The following is a 14,374-nucleotide window of genomic DNA, read 5'->3' as shown; positions in this document are numbered from 1 at the left end:
AGCTAGCGTCTATAAGCAATTCACTGGTCTTTCTACGATGTGTATGCCACGATTCGACGTTAAAGTGCGTACGTGACGTCCCTCACAAGGAGAACTATAATTCAATGTTATTTGGAGAGCACGGATAGTTACTTTATGTCAATGCTTCTCTGCATGTCTGGTTGTAAAGTTGTGATCGATATATCGTGGGCGAGGAGCGGCAAGATTAGAGAGAATCTGCAAAGAAAATACAGGAAAACTAAAAGAGAAACCATTTCTGGTGAGTAAGATCTATTATTTTCTTGTTCTGGCAAGGTTTTATAGTATCCAATTTATTATCACGAATTTCGCCAAGCGACAAATTGTATCCTGTGTACTGAATGTCTCACACGTTTAAAGCGTACCTAATATTGATTTTCAAGTTTTAATTTTGTGCATTCCTCTTTGCATTTTACAAGTATACTTGAATTCAGTTCATAGACTACATTGTATTAAATTTCATTTTTATTTCCCTGTGCCAAACGGGTGCCCAAACTCCAGAGAAAAATTCGGAAATTCACGAGATGTTAAGATATTAACATTTTCGCTTAAGATACGTTGTTAATCGGTCTTTCCTGAGTTTTTTTTTATTATCAACTGCGTGCGATTTTTTCAAAGAAATCATGGTAAAACATTAACCCAACATACGTGCCAGACATATCAAGCTTTTGAAAAATACTGGTTCTGTTATTAAGTCACGCGAAGGCGGCGTATTGTGTTATTTATATATTCACGTGACCATAACGAAGAAAGGATTTGTGCATTTCAGATGTTTATTTCAGTAGTTCCGGCAGCATTCAAACTATCTTTGCGTCTGTTCGAAACCGGGTAAAAGAATAGTCGCGGACTTTGAGATAAGGACGCAAGACCTAGCGATAAACTACTAAAGGTAAGATACATTTTCTCGTTGATAGGAAGATCGAAGCGCCCAGAACTTCCAATGACGGGCAAACATAGCATCTAACGTTCTTTACTGTCATTTGCTATTTTCCGTTCCAATGACTTTTCTAAAAGCGACGATTCAAGTCCAAGGGTCTCATAAATTCACCCAACCACTTTGTAGTAAAATTCTTGCCAATTTTTCTTTTGATACGTTTACGACCAAGCGGAGGCAGATCACAACACATGACAAAAGCGTTAAAACCGCGGAATTTTGATGATAGAACATAACAATACTACCTTATATAACACTTAATAAAAGTGACGTCATAAGACTCTAAGAGGTCTTGAATTCTTCGTGGTGGCCGGACTTTCGAGTTTATTATCGCTATTCGTTTTATTATGAAATTAAAACTTCAAACTAAGATGTTATTACACACTGGAAATTTTTTAGCAAAATGTGCAAAACGTTAAAATTTCTAAGGCATTTCCGGGTAGCTTTGGTTTCCTTTAATCTCACACCGTCGAACTGACTTACGTGTGTCATGAAGATGATCCAGGGGAGGAGGGTGAGGAGGATTTGACCTCCCCTCTTCTACGTTAAGTTACCAATTTGTCCTAGTCTCTTTTCACTCCTTTTGTGGGTCCATAATTTTTAACCAGGAAGTCTGTTCTCACACTAAATAGTAGCCTCTTTATATCAACGTTTCTTCCAGTGCAATAAATGTAAAATACATCGGCGAAACTAAACGCCAGCTCAGTGCGGATTTAGCCCGGCGCTCCATCCCGGGAGGGGGACTCCGCATATGAAAGGGTGGGGATGCTCGTCGGAAATTTTGAGTTAAACCCATAAAGGAGACCGATCTATATATATTTTCGCGTGCAACCCTAAACGAGACCTTCATGGCTAAATATGATGGCGTTTTGCCCAGAACACCCAAAATCCGGAACTTATACCCCTAAGCGAGACGACGAGCATCCCCACCCCTTTCATATGCGGAGTGCCCCCCCCCCGCCCCCCCGCCGGGCGCTCCATAGAAAAAGCCAGAAATCCACATCACTTTTATCATCCAACCCCGGCATCCCACCGCCGTTTCAGGACACTTCTTCCTTCCAGATCATTCCACCAAGGACATAGAAGTCATTCCATTACAATTAATTATTTCAGACAGGGACAGTATCCGTAAGGCTCGCGAAGGATTTTTAATATCTAAAGGCAAAACACTTGAACCCTATGGGATGAACAGAGGAGATGAAATTTAATCTATTGACATAAATTTTTATGTAACCTCTTTAAACAAGTCTTTATCCATTCTATTCCTCAGTATTCCTCCACCAATCACATTTTATTTTTTATTTGTGTGATACTTTATACACGGTAACCGTTTATTCTATTTTCACTTAGTTTTTCTAGCTCCTGATGAAGACTAGTTTTGTCTAGTCGAAATATTAGGCAAATTAATTTGTAACCCTTAGCTGTCCGATGAGCCTTTTCTTCAATTTTAAGTGTTATTTTATATTTATATATCTACGACAAGATCTGGCTTTCAATCGCCGCTCTTTGTCCAAGTGGTCCTTGCAAGAATTCATTGTTCACTAGTTTCTTCGAGTGTCTGGTATGGTTGCCCTGGGGGGATACTTGGGTTAATTTTTGCTGGATATTTGCCGCTGTGATGAAAGCTTTTGCCGTTTCAAGCACAAATCGGCGAAATAAGCGATAAGAGAATTCGGGCCACTTCGGCGTATGAACAACAAGGGGCGAGGGAGGAGGGGGGTTGGGGAACTAACTCTACAACTCGCATGGCTAACGGGAAAGGAACTCGTCACTGTTCCACGGTACTAGGATCTGCTACAACTGGAAACAGAACGGCACTCAAACTTGAACTTCAACAGTTTAATCTGCAGCTCATGAACGAAAATCGTACAAGCATGTGAATCCAAAATGTAAATCAATGTATATCCGCAATGTAAATCGAAAAACAGGAATAACAGTGCTTTACTTATACTAACCGATCAACTTATTACAACATCGTAAAACAAATGGAAAGAAGGCTGAATAAAATCATCAGCAGAAAACTAAAAACTAATCTGGATAAATTCAGCTTTGAATTTCATATGCTTTTGACCCGCTAAATGACTCAAAACAAGAGAGAATGAGATCATTCTCTCTTGCTCAAAATTAAATGTCAATCAAGCAAATGACAGGGGCACCCAACGAGAATATAGTTCAAAACCACTTAAAACATATCATTGTTAAACGTATTTTAGTATTTAAACGGTAGATATAGGCATATTTTTATGCCCTAAAAATCTTTTATCTGTTCCGATTTCCTAGCTGAAAGTCTAGTGATCCGAAAATTATACGGATCAAAACTCACTTTTTCGAAAATTTCTCAGCCAGAAAAAAGGCTCCCGAAAGTTCTAGATGACCTTTTTAGGCGTTAAAATCCGTTAAAAATGGGCAATTATACCATTTTTTAGATGTTCGAAAATCGTAGGAGAGTCAGGCAAGCAAGAAATTGTACAACAAATGTTCCGAAAATTCTAGATCTCAAATCGTCTTCCGAACAGATATTTTCCTAAGATTGACATTGGGTGCCCCTGAAATGATTCAGCAGCAAAGCTGTGTAAAAGAATTCGAGCTTCCTTTGCTCAGGATTCCTTAAAATGACAAAATAAAAACTATGAACGGTTGGTATTTGAACAGGCGGATAAACCAGTTATTCAGTGACTAAGCTGTACAAATGTTCAGAAACTAATTATCCTATTAAAAGTCAACATTGAAATGAAATGTGTACTAAAACATATCAATGAAAAATTCAATGTAAATTACGGCTAAAACAACTTGTAGATATGAAATTCGAGGCAAATAAAGAATACATGGGAAATCGGCTTAAACTGCTGGCCTTTCAGAACCCCCACCCTATTCCACTCCATTCTGTGGCCAAATATAGACCCCATGTTAGTCACTTTTGGGAAAATGTAATTTTCGCGATCCCAACTTAGTAACCGCCTTTCTTTTTATGCATCTACTTTATAACGCCTTTTAACTAGGTCATCTTGAAATGAACTGACACATTGGTTAAACTTAATGAAGTAAAAATCTTCCCACTTTCAAATCCGTACCTACCTGAATTTTCTGATCCCCCAAAATCCCGAAAATGTGCGATCCCCTTCTAGTAACTCTAATGAAAATTGCAACCCCATTATGGTCAATCCAGCCATTAAAATGCGACTTCATCCAGCGGCACATCCCCATTAGCCTATCACTAGGAAGTACCCCCCTCCCCCTCCCCACCCCCAGGATTGCTGCCTTTGCCCCGCGCTTAGTTTTGGCCTAGGGTAATATCGAAGAAGATTATTACAGACCTACCTCTGTGGTCGTATTATTTAAGTTGATGTTTTAGCGTAATGTCGTTCAATTTTTTTCTCAAGGGGCTCAAGGATTTAAGAGAGAGGGGCAGTACCTTTAAGTAGGCATTTGAGACGGGGGTACTATTTTTCAGTGGAAGATATTCGTCGTTTAAAAATGGTGGTGACAAACTAGATCGTCTAGGTAGAGCTATTTTAGGACACCGGTGCTTGCGTGGAGGCTATGGTAGAGACTCTTCGTTTAAAATACATTGAGTAACCTTTTCTTTTCCAGGAAGGTTGTAGTTAATTCTGTAATGTAAAAATAAAACAAAAAACTTGAAACAGGATTGACACGAAGGAAATTTGTAAGTTACTTACGTCATTTACCTGTTTACGTGACAGCTCCACGGGATATAAATATGCAGATGAACATATTTACTCACATGATGTCAAACTTAACCTTCGTGTATTATCTTGAACGAGGCCGTGTCGCATGATTCAACATTTTTTAAGAATGACTTGCTCTCCACGCTCATCTATCTATCTGCCTACGTCCACATTGTTTTATTAGAATGCTACCACGTTTTAAGAGACAAAATCCTAGTTTTAGTTTCATACGCGCAAAAGAACACTCACATTACCATCGCTAAAAGAGCCTTATTGTACTTCACAGCTGAAGAAAATATCAAGACATGGTAAGTTTGCTTGACTTTGCTAAAGTAAACAGTTGGCTTAAAGGAGCTGCGTCACTAAATTTACGAGAAATTTAAACCCAACAATAGAAACTGCCACCAAATTGAGTGCAACATGAAAAATAACGACTCAAAATGTTAAAAGGAAGTTTTGGTAACAAGGCAAATATGTCAAAAGGAGTCACGGGTGGACAAATTTGACGAAGATTACTGATTGCAATTATTTCATGGTTTTGAAAACGTGTTTGCCTAACAGTTTTTCAAAGTTTCTTTTTTGGTGTATAGAATGGTACCTCGAAAAACGTGGGTCTCGGAAAATAATGGCCTGATCTCAAAATGTCGGCATTTGAAATAAACGTGAAATACAAACCATGAAATACAGACGCCGAATATGTTACCCTTAGCAGCGGTACATTAAAGATAATTGACTCAGCAAATATTCATTGCTGCAGGTATTCTTGCCACACCACTTATTATTAGCTATATGAGCCTCAGTTTACAGGCAACGGCTAAGAACTTTATTAATACCATAACCTCAAAATCTTCAGCACTTAGAGTCTTGGGCTCGGATTTTTAAGAGTAAAGTTTCGGTCTTGGATTTGATAAAAAAAAAGTCTCTGTCTCGAATTTTTAAACCAGGGTCTCGCAGTCTCGCAAAGTCTCGATTTTACCATTCTTTACCCCTATTTTTGTTGTTAAAAAAAACGTTTGAAATAATACTGGAGAGGCGTATTGGTCGGGCAAGAAGCTGTGTTTTATGATTCATAATTAATTTTTTCGCTAACGTCAAGTTCCGTCGTAAGAAAGCGTAATTTATAAGTTTTAAAAAAATTAAGTACACGTTCGTGACAATACTCACTAAGCTATTCGTGAAAGATTTCACTCCTTAAAATTTTGTGAAAATGAAGTCATCTTCTAGAATTAATCCTTGCAGTCAACATCCTGCTGGTTTAGTATTTAGCCTTCTTAAAATACGAGTAGCTTAGAAGCCATCGTAGCCAAGTAATTTTCTATATTAATGTTCAATATATCGTCGTTGTTCCTTTCTCTCTTAATTAACTTTTATTTTACTTTGTCTCATTTGTTGTTATATTGATTGTTTTGGTACTGAAATCTTCACGTCGAAGATAAAGTCAATAAAGTTGGTGTCATCATTAAAAAGAACTCGGATCTACTCATCATGCATCGGATTATTTAATTTAAAAAGAATCAGTTGCCCGTATCAATGGCTTTTGTCATAGTTAAGCATTACCGAAATCGCAAGTTTTTATACACTAACAAGAGAGAATGATCTAACTCATTCTCTCTTGACACTGAAATATCCGCATTCAATATACATATATACTTTTAGTTTATAACTGCTCTGTAAATTTTAGAGCGTTTGATATTGTGAATAGATATAGATCGGTACAGTTGAAACCGAGATGGCTATACCGTCAGTTATAGTACTCCGGGGCTCGATAGCGAGGATTTTACGGGAAAATAAGGAACATAAACAGTCAACCGTGTAGCATGTTCAAAACATCAGCTGTACAACTATCTCATGTAAAAGGAAAGCAATGAATAACAATCAGCCCATGAATGCATGCTGCCCTTTCGAACCACGTCACGTTTCACTGATAACTTGTTGAAGCTACACTTCCGGGTTCTTAGCTTTGGTGTAAGGGGGGGGGGGGGGGGGAGGGACAGAAATCCAGAAAGCTCGTTCATTTCCACCTCATCCCCTATCCCCTCCCTTCCAAAACAAAACTGAATGTAAGGCTGGCACTTACGGCTCGTGAGTCAGGGGCTGATTTATTTGGGGCCAATATTTCGGCTAACAAAATAGGCCTTGCTCAGGGCCAGAGCTACACTGAAAGAGATACAGCAAGAAAGAACCAGTCGATTGTATTTACGCGTTGAGTGGACCTCTGCATTCAAAGGTTTTTACTAATTATTGACATATGTTTAGCACATGAATCCTCACGTGATTTGAAGGATAGAAGATTTAATTGCATTGATCTCTAGCTTTCTTAAAAAATAAGATTGTTTATTATTACAGCTGTTCAAAACCGCCGATGACATGGGAGCTCTAAACTGCCTCAAAACAAGAATTATTTATTTTATTTATTAATAGATAGTTATTTTTCACATGATTACCGCTTTCTTTTCGGTTTTACTAAGCACTTCAAATTTTATTTAAGTCCACTGACTAAAATGTAGTTTATTCGGAAGGGTAATTTTATTTTATGATTTTGCCTTTTTCCGTCTCACAATCCCGAACATTTAGCCTGAGATAGCTTCTCTTGAAGTCGTTTCGACCGAAAATCTGGCGGAAACGAGGCGAAACGTAAGAAACGAGAGACCATCACGGAAAGAGACTTCTAATTAACATAAGTTGTTCACTGAAGTCTTGGCGGTTGTCATGGTGACATACAATGATTCGCTAAAAGCAAGGCATAATTTGCGTAATTTGCTTTGAAAAATAGACCGCGAGCGGCCGTCCTCTTGTCCTCAGATCCTTGCGCGGCGAGGGAAAAAGTAAAATAACCGGCAAGTTTATGTGGATAAAAAGGAGGAGACTCAAAAGACAAATAATTTCGGATTTGGACTGGCTTTACTATCTCGTTGCTCGGATTTTGTATTCAGTTCAAGTGATTCCTTTTTGCAAGTAGTATTTTATGATTTTCGCTGGCCACCCGCGTCCGCACGATTCTGGAAATTTTCAGTGAAACCGCAAATTATTTACACGGTCTCATATAGATAACGATTTTCTGTCAAGTATGTGCTTGTCTCTAAATGTATTCTGAAACAGGAGGGATAGAAGTACCTCTAAAATGGTCAGGTACTTTAGTCGACTTCTCATTACAATCAATGAACCAGCGGTCTGTTGCTGACTAGATGTTGAGCTATGGCCGCATACAGCTAAAGCACCTACTAGCAAAGTAGTGGCGAATTAAGTAACTTGAATGTGTGTCTTCATGTTTATTTAGCCCTCCGCAATTGAAATGCACTCGAGGAAAAATTTTAAGGGGTAACCGTAATTTGCCAATATCAGCATGGAATTAGGTGTAACTCATACAGTAGCCTATACCTTTGATTGACGGCTTCGTTATTATGATGGCATCTGCCTAGCTGCACGAAAGAGAAACTAGCTTCTCGTGAAAGTTCGAGACGAAAGTAAAACCTATCAGCAAGTCCCTGAATGTCTGCCAAAATTTAAGGTCAAGGGCTCTGTTACAAAATTTTGTGTCCAACCGTCGATTTATAATTAAATGTTCGTAAAACATAGCCAGTGTTAACGTCTTATTGATGCTGACAGTTTCGATGACTGTCAGCCATCTTTATCAAAACTTGAAAAACATTGAAAGTGTCAGAAGCCTTAAATAGGCGTCTGAAGGTGTTAATTATTGCGATAAACGCTGTCACTCTGTAGACGCCTCCTCCCCCCTGTTTTAAGAATATTTAAATCGACTGTTTAACTTCACTGTGTCTAACCCTGTAAGCTCCAATATCCACATATGAATTCTCCAAACTAATCTTCATACATTTCCTTGAAGAATTAGTTAAGAGAGTTTGTTAACAGATCAAAGGATTTTCTCTTTAGTGATCATTATATTAACTCTCATAATCATTTCTCTTGGCAACACATGGATATTGTCAGGAGAAAATTGATGTTGATCACTATTGGGACTTAAAGGATTAATTTCACATTTCAACATACACAGCAATGCATCAACGGAGACATGCCCAAAGAAAATCCCCGGGGGGGGGGTTACTCAGCCTAGTTTTATCCGGGGAGGCTCCGCCCCGAGGTCCAATCCCCTACCTAGTTTAGAAAACGGCATCCCTTTTGACTGCTTTAAATGCTCGGTCTTTTAACATGGATAAATTGCTAAACTAGAAATTCTTCTTTTGGTCCCTTTCACAGATATATAAAAGGTCTGTTCGAGCCCTTTTTGGTCCTTTTATAGACCCAAATGACAGATTTCCCTATCCTTTGATATACTTCAACTAATGACATCCGTACCCTTCTGTTTATATACCTGAAACCTAAAAAAGGTACCCCTTACTTCTGTCAATTTGATGCTGTGTATTTCAGTTAGTGGACACTCTTCTGAAACAACTATATATTTAACTGACGTTGGTTATAAAACACTCGAAACTAGAGGACTGGGCGCTTCTTGAATTCTTTTGTCAAGCTTTTGTCTCAGTGGTTTATTTACCTTTCAATACACGAGTCTCCGGAAATTGCGGTTCAGAGATCAATAAGCAGTTTCCATACCCGCCCGCCCGCCTCATTGATTTGCAGGTATTACGGAAGATCAAGTTACCAGCATAAATTTAAAACTATTAAACGCACGATAATATAATGCTTTTGCCTTGTAGACATCTACCAGTGTCCTTGGAGAAATGCATTATTATGTGCGTTTGCTAAAAGACGGTTGGACGACCACAGACACAAGAGATGCCTAGAGTTTTCGTCAGAACTGCTTTTAGTAACGGGTAAGTAATTTTCCATTCTCCGACTGTTACTTCTGAAGTGAATAATTTAACAGTACGCTCCACGAACACGATTCACGCTTACTACTTACTCCAGCAAAGATTATAGCCTCTTTCTACGGCATGTTTAAGGCTAGATGTTGATAAAGATTGTCTCGGGTTTTTGTTCTGAAACATTCAAACGACGGCGTGTTAGAATGGGTCAAGTCTGTTTATCTAGAAACAACTTCCTGTGAATACTGATCTCGAAATAAATTTGTCTGAAATTTCTGGGCTCGCTTCGAACCAGATATATTAACATAATTTTATTATAGCAAGGCTGTGGTTACAAGTTTTGCGTCTTTTATTCAAATTGAAACAACTAAATATAAAAGGCTTTATCTGCCTCCGGCAATGCTTTCCAGTTCCATATTATTTTGACTATTTTGAGTAGGTTATGGAAATTTAGTCGCGTTATATTAAAGTTCAATTTAACGATTGAAGACATTGAAGAGAAACTGACTTAAAAGGTATTTTCCTTAATAAAGCTGTTTAAAGAAAAAACGTGCGAGCAAGGGCCTGGAATATTAGCCTTGCCTATATATAGAATCTTCGTGGAAGTCGGTATCGGAGGAATCGACTTCCTTGTTCTTCTTTGTTGAAGAGGAGGTATTTGTCGGTGTTTCGTCGGGAAATTGTCGTGTTTTTCCGTCATTCAGCGAAACATCTTCGCACTTTTGAGGAGGGACAGATGCAGAGGAGATCGGCTTTTATTCGTTGGCATCTTTAGGGGCCGATAATTTATAAACGGAGTTGAGCTGGTGTATATGCAAAAACGGGTTTTAAACAGTATTTTCAGTTTGGAAATCGTATCATCTTGATATTTTTTACTGTTAATAATTAACGTCGAGAAGGTTTTTGGGCAGAAGACTAGACGTAAGCTTTCCCGCAAAAAGCTTTTCCATTTTTAGCAAGTTTCTAAAAACATACTTTTGTGCCAAACAATCGAACGAGTTTAATTTGTTTATATGCGTATTAAGTTAAAAAATTTTTGGTGTCATGCCTGGTGTCATATTCACTCAGGAAACTAAAGACAATTAGTGCACTGTGAACAGGTGTTTTTATATATTTTAGCTATAATCCCGGGTATAGTGAAGAGGTGGCATTAAGCTTCCTTTCTACAGCACAGTACCAAATTTCATTAACAAAAAGCTGAAAACTTATCTTCTTACTGTTTATTTTTCTTGCTTATCGCGTACTCAGGTGTCATGTTAAGCCCGATGTTAAAATTGAAGGCCAACGAATTGTATTTCCCGGTCGGTGTTCATGAGCCATGTTCGTCCGTCCGGAGACATTCCCCTAACCAGTCTCCGATCTTTAGTCACAGTAAAAAAATAGTATTCGACAGCTAGGCGCAGTGTACTGGCCGGGGAAATTGGAAAATGGAAAGTAATTAAGTTCGTTGAACGTTAAAAATATCTTTGTCCTCAGTATAGTCTGTGGACATACAAATTTTATGGTAAGAATCTATTAATACTGACTTTGGATAGCACTTAAAAAAAAAAGACAAGAATTTTGATAATACATTGCAACTAGAATTAAAAAAGAAAAGAAGGCTAGGACCAGTGTTTGAACACCTAAAGGGAAACCCTCAAACTCAATCTCTACTTTATATTCTCTCTGGAAAATGTGCCAATTTCCTTTTTTATTTTGATGGTTTATCAGACGCTATGTCTGGGAGCTAAAAACTACAATACAACCGCGTAATTGATCCCCTGCGAGCAGTGGTTTCTGGAAGCGTCCGGCCTGGAGAAACCACTACTCGCAGGGTACACAATTGAATACACTTATATTCACGCGTTTATTTTAGTACTCGTGAAATATTGACCGCGAAATTACGTAACGAATGGGGTAGAACCGAGCTGTTTTGTTCGCTTTCCATATTATTTGGTTTTTTTTTTCTCATCGTGAAACTGACTTTTTCCACTTTCAATTGGTTTCTTTTTCTTCTTTTTCTTCTTCTTCTTCTTCCTCTTCTTTTTTGCACTCATCAACTTTTTCTACCAGCTGAACCTTCTTAGTTTCACAAAATATTTCCAAGATTTTGCCATAATCGAGATATAAATTACCCGTGACTTCACTTTTACGCGCAAGTTTGATATTCACTCCTCTTCTGTCAGCAAAGGCGTGACGAAAACACTAGAGAACGTGTGCCCCCGATTATCGAATTCCACCTTAAGGGCATAATCCCCTAAACTTGTCTTGTCATGAATTATTAGTGTTTTGCTCGACGGTATACTATAAAGACCCGAGTCTTTACATTTATTTCTTGTGTTTACTCTTGACTTCACTCGCAGACGGGTATGGAATCCGCGGTATTCTGATCAAGGAAAAGCTATCAACGGTATGTCAACGAAATCTACAGGAAATAATTCTCTTAGCCTCACTCCAAGATAATTTTTGTATTGCGTTATTAAGAACTGAATCTTTACTCTAATTTGAGGCTTTAACTCCATTCCATAACATGGAGATTACTCCCTAGCTAACATTGTTCTTTTCATAACTAATTTTCATTGTTGTGGGAGCGTCAGAATCTCTAGATTCATCCTAAGATTCTAGCCAATTCTAGGAGAGAAAGAAGAAACGTATCATGGTAGCGACGTCTTCTTTTTTCCCTAAAACGTTGACTTATATCGTTTGACCTAAGAACAAAAAAAAAAAACGTAACGAAAATGTGAAAAACAAGCACAGTGGTTCATGATTATCGACAAGAGCCATGGCTCTTGTTATCGATTATCTTTATTTTGTATTTGTTTTGGCTTACTTGTGTGTTTACAGGGTGTAAGAAATATTTGGCCTTGAGACAATGGAAACATTCCTAATTTGCTGAGCTTTGAACACCGTTTACAATGCAATTCGATTTATAGTTCATGTGATATATCCGTAAGAGCACATAGCGAGAGAATGTCATGTATAACTTGTCATCAGGCAAGGTTTCTTGGAAAATCATCAGCACATATGACTTTCCACCGGCTGACCGCAGGAATCCGGCATTCGGATACTTTGAAACCGGACGAGGCCTTACCCGACCAGGAAACAACATTTGCGTCACGCTCATAATATCCCTTTATAGATCTAGAAAGGAACCGTGAAAAAGTACGTACTTCATTCCTATGGTTTACGTCAGGGTAGACTTAGGTTTGAACTATTATAACGATGAGTCAGTTAACATCGAGTGAAAAATAAGTCAAAACATGTATACTGTAGACTTTTCTTTCTAAATTCCGGCTTATACAACCTCTTAAGGGGTTTTAGGACAGCTTATAAAGTGAGGGAGGACCTATAATCTGACCAAAAAACGTTTCAAAACAAGCTACATAGCACAGGGGCGGATCAAGGGGGAGGGTGCAGGGGGTGCGCCCCCCCCCCCCCTGAGATGACCTGCGGTTTTCTAATACAACTGGTATTCTGCAAAAAAAAAACTATGTGGTTTATTGGTGTTGAAGTAGAGCAAGAGAAAATCCTGGATCCGCGCCTGTAGCAGTACTGATCAGAATGCCTTTAGTTTGAAGTTACTTGCTTTTCAAGCTTTAAAACGTCGCAAAAAATCGAATTTACTAGTTATACAAGCTAGAGGGAGGCTTATATATTCGCAAGGACAGAAAAATGCCTAATTTCACGTTTTATGGAGTACGTAAACAAGCGAAATTTTCTTTCTTTTTCTGACCTTGAATCTGTTTGATAGGAATTCGGCTCAAAACGAGTTTGCTTGCATGTGACGATTAAGCAGTAAATGAGTTGGAGTTGTAGCGTTCGAGATTGAAAGAATGCAAATTCGCTTTTTAAACAAATGAAAGCGGAAATAATCAGTCTATTAAGGCTGTTGAAAAAACTGGTGCACTATCATGCATTTACAAATTAAAGTAAATTAGCATTTGACTTGGTAAACTAGGAACGCCCGTCAACATAAGTTTGACTGATCATGAAAGACTTCCTTAGCGGTCTAGAAAGTGCCTAGCAAATGCCTAGTCAGCGCCTTTCTTCATACTAATTTGAGTGCCTAGTCATTTGCCTTTCTGCATACTAATAAGCCAGTGATAGGTTGATATTCATTCCATTTTGTTTGCTAATAACTGTACTTTCGCGCAACGACCTTACAATAAAAACAAAAGACCGGGCTAATAGAAGTGTCCAAGGGAATTAGCAGTTTTTTTTTGGGGGGGGGGGGGGGGGGGAGCAAAAGTGGAGAGCAAAAAATTAATAAATGGTTTATGCATGAAATGTTCTTGAAACTGTTGTTTCTCAAACTGAATTGAAAAGGCACCGTGGGTGGGCGAGGAACAAAAGAAAAAACAAAGCATGTTTAGGCAAGTACAAGATCTTTAAAAAGATATTGTCGAAGGCAGAGTTACTAGGCGTCTACCCTTGTATTCGAGCCGTCACATCAGCCTCTTTGGGGTCTTACAATTTATAACTGTGAATTGCTAGGGAGCGGGAACGTGACAGCTGGTTAGTAATGACGGCATAGATTTTTACAGGTAGGAGGAAGCTACAATGTTAGACAAAAACCTTGAAACACTTTGAACATTCGCGCACCACTTCCGTCTCCCTCCCTTTTGCAATGTTTTTGTAGCCAGTGAAACAGTAAAATGTCATCTCAACAATGTTGTTGTAGCCAGTGAAACAGTAAAATGTCATCTCAACATTGCACAGGGGAAAGGGGTGTTTCAAGGATATTTGGCGAGGATTGTAGCTGTATGGCTGAAACGTTACAACACAAGCTAAAAACACTTAATTACAAAGTGATCCGCCCGAAAACTGAAAATATTAATAATATTTTTTTAACATTCTCTGCTACTTTTCCTATGTTCCTAGTAAGAGACTTCAGTGTGTTTTCGATTTCTTCATTTTTCGTGGTGTTTGATAATTACTGCTCTTGCTGCTTGTGGAGAAGTTTTGCTTGTTGAATA

At 38.4% G+C, this 14,374-nt stretch overlaps 1 protein-coding gene across 2 annotated transcripts in view; it reads left to right on the top strand.

The window, feature by feature from the left end:
* Window positions 1-679: 679 nt before the first annotated feature.
* The window catches only part of LOC140945691 (protein mono-ADP-ribosyltransferase PARP14-like), a 23,919-nt gene continuing 10,224 nt past the window's right edge, over window positions 680-14,374 (top strand). Inside the window, exons 1-3 of one of the 2 annotated variants that reach the window (XM_073394724.1) lie at window positions 680-907; window positions 9,312-9,428; window positions 11,762-11,808. The gene's annotated coding sequence lies outside the window, so the exon portion shown is untranslated. The remainder of the gene's footprint in view (window positions 908-9,311; window positions 9,429-11,761; window positions 11,809-14,374) is intronic. The other variant, XM_073394723.1, reaches the window with a different exon arrangement.

Source organism: Porites lutea, chromosome 8 (genome assembly GCF_958299795.1).
Source record: "Porites lutea chromosome 8, jaPorLute2.1, whole genome shotgun sequence".
In the NCBI taxonomy this organism is placed as follows: domain Eukaryota; kingdom Metazoa; phylum Cnidaria; class Anthozoa; order Scleractinia; family Poritidae; genus Porites; species Porites lutea.
This window is presented reverse-complemented; position numbering and strand designations above follow the sequence as displayed.